Source organism: Microtus pennsylvanicus, chromosome 12, assembly GCF_037038515.1.
Source record: "Microtus pennsylvanicus isolate mMicPen1 chromosome 12, mMicPen1.hap1, whole genome shotgun sequence".
In the NCBI taxonomy this organism is placed as follows: Eukaryota; Metazoa; Chordata; class Mammalia; order Rodentia; family Cricetidae; genus Microtus; species Microtus pennsylvanicus.
The window spans coordinates 1,981,340-1,988,679 of record NC_134590.1 but is presented as its reverse complement, the minus strand read 5'-3'; positions in this window follow the sequence as shown (position 1 = coordinate 1,988,679).

The window sequence follows — 7,340 nt, the reverse complement described above, 5'->3', positions numbered from 1 at the left end:
TCTATATTATATGGTATAAATTCAGCAGTTTCAATATGTAAAACAACTCTTTCTGCCTATTGTGAATCAGTAACTATATTGAGAGGTTCTTTAAAATCCCTTAGCACCATGAGAATAGCATATAATTCTGCCTTTTGAACAGAATTATAAGGGCTTTATTCCACCTTACTTAATCTTCTGATTTGTAACCTGCCTTTCCTGTTTTATTTGCATCAGTATAAAATATACGGGCTTTAATCCCAGCACTCGGGAGGCAGAGGCAGGCGGATCTCTGTGAGTTCGAGGCCAGCCTGGTCTACAAGAGCTAGTGCCAGGACAGGCTCCAAAGCCACAGAGAAACCCTGTCTCGAAAAACCAAAATAAATAAATAAATAAATAAATAAATAAATAAATAAATAAATAAAATAAAATATACGGGCTTCAGTTATTGGAGCATCATGTACAATTAAGGGAAGAATCCAAGAAGTTCTCTTTATAAGGTTAAATCTATCGCTTTTGGGATAATTGCTATTAATTTCTCCAAAAAAAATAGCACAAGTTTTTTACCATGGTTCATTGTGTTCCCATAACTTTATTTCATCAGTAGTGAAAGGCACTATAATCTCTGTTGGGTCTATACCTGCTAATTGGTGAAGTCTCAATTTACCATTTATAATTAATTCAGAGACTTTTTCCACATAAGTTTTTAATTTTTTACTTGGTTTATGTGGTAAAAAGATCCATTCTAAGATAATATTGTCCCTCTGTATTAAAATTTCTGTAGGAGAAACTCTGGAAGGCAATATGACTAGAGTACATAAGATTTGGATTCACCCTACCTACATGTGCCTCCTGTAATTTCTCCTAAACAATTGTCAATTCCTTTTCCACTTCAGTTAATTCTCTGGGACTATTCACCTTTATCACCATCTAAGGTTTTGTTTAAATGAGTTATTGGATCAGGTGTTATCCCAACAGCTGGTCGTAGACTGGAAATGTCTCGTAACAATCTTTGAAAAGTCATTAAGAGTCCACAACCGATCTCTCCTAGGTAATTGACAGACTCTACTCTCCGTATTTTTTCAGGAGCAATTTGTAACTCCCATTTTGGCAACACTTTCTTTACTTCTTCAAACATTCTTTCTAAAGTATCTATGTTTGAATCAGATAGCAAAATGTCATCTATGTAATGGTAGATTATAGACTGAGGAAATTGCTTGGGTATTATTTCCAATGGCTGGCTGACAAAGTATTGGCACAGAGTGGGACTATTTGAGCATTCCCTATGGGAGCATGGTCCATTGATATCTTCTAGTAGCCTGAGAATTATTATAAGTAGGCACTGTGAAGGCAAATTTTTCTCTATCCTTTTCTTGTAAAGGTATAGTGAAGAAACAATCCTTTAAATCAATAGCTATAAGAGGCCATCCTTTTGGTAACAGAGAAGGCAGAGGAATTACAGACTGTAGAGGGACCATAGGTTGAATTACCTTATTGACATCTCTTAGATATGTCTCTTTTCTCCATTTACCAGATTTCTTTTAAACAACAAATACAGGAGAATTCCAAGGGCTGGTTGATTCTTCAATATGGCATCTAGTTGCTCTTGTACCAGCTGTTCTAAAGCTGTCAACTTTTCTTCAGCTAGAGGCCATGTAACCCATATTGTTTTCTCAGTTAACCATTTTAAAGGTAGGGCTGTTGGTACCTCTAAAGGTTTGCTAGTTGCTTTGTGTTCTTGTACAGCCTGAATGGCTGGTGACCTTTGTGTATAGTACCGTGTAATATCCTCCCCAGAATTATGAGTTTCTGGGACTACAGGAATGTTAATCTGTGTATTTCATTGCTGTAGCAGGTCATGACCCCATAACTTCACTGCAATATTAGGCACATATGGCCACAGCCTTCCTCTCTGTCCTTCTGTCCCTGTTCATTCAACGCATCTCATGCTTTGTTTCACTTGAGATAGGGTTCCAATTCCTAGTAACTGAATATCTGCCTCTTGAAGAGGCCAATTTGGATGCCAAGATTCTGGACTGATGATACTCACATCTGCACCTGTGCCTATCAAACCCACAATTACAATGCCATTTATATACTTAGCGTTGGTCTTTGATGATTTATAGAAGTCTGTCAGAATATACATTTCCTATTGGAATTTTTGATTTATCCTCCATGTTTATTTCATCGTGTATAACAGTATGGTTTTTTGCAGAAGGCTCTAGATATTCTAATATTCCTGGTGAGACATGTCCTCCACAGAGACTGGGAATGACTGGGCCACTTTTGACTTGGGGGCCTGAGTTTCCCAATGGTATCGGGTTGGCTTGTCTGTCTTGTTGATCTGCATTCATTGGTCCAATGTTGGCCTTTGCCACACCTTTTACATATACCTGAAGGCTGAGTCCTCCTATTCTTATAATTCCCAGAGGAGACATTATTCCTAGGAATTCATTGTCTACAGTCCCTTCTCAGATGTCCTATTCTACCACAATTAAAACATTTGGCATTTTTGATGTCTCCTCATAGCTTTGGAAATTGCTTCTCCTACCCAAGATTCAGTATTATAGTCAAATGTCTTAATGTTCATTGTATGCAGGATCCATTCATCCACTGGTGCTGATCTAACCTTTAAATGCCCAAATATATTTTTGCATTCTAAGTTGACATTTTCAAAAGCCAGAGATTTAATAAGTAGTCATCTAGCATCCGGGTCTGTTACTCCTATTTGTACAGCCTTTGTAAAGAGTTACTAAAAGGTTCTCTCTGGCCCTGTTTAACCCTGGTATATGATTCAATTTGTTTTCCTAGTTCTTGAATTCTGTTCCAAGCATTTAAGCCTGTTTTGTGGCATGGGGACAAGATTTGTTCATCGTAAAGAACTTGAGCCTGTGGGTCAGCATAAGTGCCCTCACGAAGAATTTGATCTTGGGATGTCTCAAATCCTTTTGATTTTCCCTGTTGTTCTAAAATTTCAGCCTCTTCTCTGAAATAGCATTAAACATCAGTTGAGACCTGTCATCTAGGACTGCTGGAGCTAACTGAAGTCAGTCGTGTGGCAAAGCTTTAATGCTAGAAGCCCATGTCTTCACCATCTCCTCAACAAATGCAGAATGCAAGCCATAAATTACAATTCCTTGCTTAATTTCTTTTAGATCATTCATTCCTATAGGTATCCATCTACTTTCTTTGGATCCTTTTGGTCCTTTAGAACTTGATGCTTTGTCAGAGTAGATTACAGGGTAGGAAGCTAAAACCCTGGGTGAGTCATCTCTGGTGATGTTGAATCCTGTCTTTGTACCTTCTTTCCCTGCTCATCAGCTCCAATAATTTCCTCAATCGTTTCAAATCTCTTTACTACTGTCTTTTGTAAATCCCGAATCTCCTTGCCTGTATATATTTCTAGTGATTTCATTGAGGCACCTAGCCTCTGGTCCTCATTCTGCGCATGTGATTCCAAGGCCTGAAGTTTCTTCTTTAAAGATAACATCTCATCCTTGGACACTATTTGGACAGCATGCAGATTTCTGTCCTGGAGAGATACTCTGTCTGCTAACCTATCATAAATTTTTAACAAATTTTGATTGTCAAATTCAACAGTATGAATTCTTTCAGATAATTTCTCAGTGTCCTTTGACATGGATTCAATTTTGTCTGTCAAATTAATGTTACCCTTTTCAGTAGTGTTTGTTTTTTCAGGTAACTTCTGATTTTCGATGGTATCAATCCTGTCAGCTAGCTGTTCATTATTAGTCTGTAACTGTATCATTCCTAAAAGTGCCTCATTCTTGGCTCTGTTATCAAGCCATTTTCTTTTTTCTTTTTTTTTTTATTTATTTATTATGTATACAATATTCTGTCTGCGTGTATGCCTGCAGGCCAGAAGAGGGCACCAGATCTCATTACAGATGGTTGTGAGCCACCATGTGGTTGCTGGGAATTGAACTCAGGACCTTTGGAAGAGCAGGCAATGCTCCCAACCACTGAGCCATCTCTCCAGCCCCAAGCCATTTTCTTAAATATATAATATGAAGAAAAAACTGAGTCCCAATATCCAATAAATGGAATTATCACCATAACCATATAAGCCTTGCAGAATACAATCTGTAGTATTAGTAAAAAGGTTACTAAAAGTTTCAATGGTAATGTTGTTTGCCATTATATAACTTTTGTGTTTATTCATTTATTAATTACCTGTTATGAAATCTGGTAAATTGTTTTAGGTGTAATAATCTTTATTTTCCAAAAGGTGTCATGGTTGCAGAGTCACGACTAGAGGCACAACCTGGAGCCATAAACAGTCCTGAGCGGCTTTGCTTTCCCCACCTTGGTGCTGGTTAAATACTGAGAAATATGCTTTGCTTTACAAATTAAAAGCAATTAAATCAATTTTGTACACGGAGCAAGAAGCCCAGAACTCAGGAGCCTGGAGTACAAACCAGAAGCTGTGCAAGTTGCCACACGGCAGGGAATGCAGCAGTTGGGGTGGGGTGTGTGTGTGCGCACACTTGGGAAATTTCCAAGTTGCTGCAACAGTTAGCTCCACTGTTTTGGGAGTTTTACAAAAAACGCTTAGTAGGTAAAAGCAAGTCAAGCGGGTGGGGGTGGGAGACTTTTCTGGGCTGTGGACTGTTTAGTCCTTTAAGCTGGTCCACCCAGTAGGTATGGAGTTTGGATCCATGGGGGGTGCCAGATGAAGAAGGACACTTAAAGGAAATCACATACTAGCTCAGAGCTGAGTATAATAAAGGGTTATTTAACTAGGGGTAGACTCACAGATCACGGTCCTCTGCTGGAACAGGGAACAGAAATCAAATCCTGCAGCCGGGAAAGAGGCTGAATGCACTTTACATGGGCATATATAGTATAAGAGGCCACACCCACAGGGTGGGTAACTTAAAAGGCTACTAGTTGTAGGAATTTCTTGTCTTTAAATAAAATTTTTTTTGCTCCTGAGATTAATGTGCAATCCTCCTCCACTACATAGAGGAGAATAGATGTACAAACACTGGCCTCACTGAGTGAGGCTGGAAAAGATGGCAGTGTCTGTAGCAATATGCTCTTTGGTCTAAATGTAAAACAGTGTCTCAATAATCAGACTGAAGTCTAACCCAGCTACAATGTTGACGCAAGCTGACTATCAGGAGCATCAGAGGATAAAAGAATTTGCCAAAAGAGAGGGATCAACAGTCTCGGAAAATTTAGAATCGACGGCTGTTGTAACTTCTTAAGATAGCCAGTATTGCACGTTAGTTTCCAGGGAATCTGGAGGCTGTTGCATCCATTTTGCAGGAACATCCCCACCACATTTATCAAAATTAGTGAGGAATCTGTATGTGTGGTGATGTGTGTGTGTGTGAATGAGGGAGAGAGAGAGAGAGAGAGTGTGTGTGTGTGTTGGGGTGTTGCCATCAGATGTCTTCCTCAGGGGAGAGAGAGAGGTTGCCATCAGATGTCTTCCTCAGTAGAAGACCTTATGTTTTGTGACAGGGGCACTCAACTAACCTTGAGCTCACCAATATAGTGGGGCTAAGTCACTGACAAGCCCCAGGGATCTGCCCATGTGCTGGGATTACAGATGCTTACTACTGACCACTTGTATGTGGGTTCTGGGGATCCGAACTCAGGTCCTCATCCTTAAGTGGCAAACACGTTACTGACTGAGTCGTTTCAGCTCCTTGTGGTTAACACCATCATTTCTAAGGAAAGGGCATGGTGGTATGGGCCTGCCTCGAAGTGAGTGAATGTTTTGCTATTAAAAAGTTCCTGGACTATTTGACTACTCTTATGGCTAGCTTTTTAAAAATTCTTGCTGCTTGAACTTCAGGTTGTTGAGGTTGTTTTTGTTTAATAGGCCTTTAGACATTTAGAACTATTAACATAAGCTACAAGTGCTGGTTTTTGAAACAGGCTGTACCCCAAGCTTTCCTAATGAAACTTTGCCTAATAAGGAGATGATTGTGTTTTTCTTAATGGCCCAAATTAAGAAGAGAGAAAAAGTGGCTCAAGGATTGTTGTTCCAAAGAATCCAACTGTGTTTGTTTCAGAATCGAAACAAAAGTCATCAAGTAATGTTGATCCCTTATCCAACTGTGTTTGTTTCAGAATCTGAACAAAAGTCATCAAGTAATGTTGATCCCTTAGTTTCTGGCATCAGTATCGTAGAAACAAATTTGCGTGACAGATGTCAGAATATTGATTGCATAAGGTCTTGAAACACACAAAACTTGTAGGCTTAGGCCCTAGTACTTTCTACTGTTTATGTAATTGCGGCCCAGCACGTCATTGTAAAGTTATTTATCTCTTTTTGGTGAATAGTCCCGCCTGCCAGCGCCTGCAGATGTGTTGTTTCTGCCCACGTCTGTGCATGTCATCCGTGGTCTTTAAAGAGCACAATCTGCAGACAGTCGTGTCAAGTCTTACTTCAGAATATTTTTCCATCTTGTTGAAATTGGTGTGGTCGTTCCCTGTTTCTGCAGTGTGTCTGAACTGCCATCTGTCTTTGAAAGTTCCAGATGAGCAATCAGAAGTAGTTGATGCGCCACATCTCACATGAAGTTTTCATCAGAATAACCAGAGTCACCGCCTCCAACGGTGTTCTGGATCGCAAACGAGAAGGTGCGGTCTTCCGCGCAGCTGCGGATTGGGTGAGGACGAGGCGAAAGTGAAGGTGGGAAGGGAGCTTTAAACCCTGCAGTGGGAGTGTTAGCTTGACGTGGCCTGCTTGTTTTCTCAGTGGAAGAAAATGAACTCAAAACATAAAATTGTCCTCGAACTTATTTTTTTTAGTGCTTTAGAAACTGGCACTTGATGGAAAAGGACGCAGAAACGTGTTTCCTAACCCTTTGTAAGGCCAGAACATGACTGAGAGACGTGTGAATGGTTCTGCATGTTTTAAAAGCATTTCCTGTGAGCAGAATATCCTTTTGATGGTGACACACTGAGCAGATTCTTCCTCGGACTCTACCGAAGCAGGGCTTTAAGAAAAGAAACAGCTGGAGAGATGGCACCACGGTTAAGAACATTTCTTGTTCATACAGAGGACCCAGGGTCAATTCCCAGCACCTCCATGGGATCTAACACCATCTTCTGACTTCAGTGGACACCAGAGACACATGCTATTCACTTATAGGGAGGCAAACCTTTCACGCATGAAAATAAAACAAAAATGTTTAAAGGAAACTAGTAGGTACTGGACTAGGCCCTAGACATTTAATCCTAACACGTGAGAGAAGATTGACAATGAACACTCTCCCTCATCAAGTCAGTACCGCTATCGGGGGACCAGAAAGATGGAACATCCTAAAACCCGAAGAGTAAAAGCAGATGCGATCTGCGGCAGGGGAGAAGCAGTTAGGTGA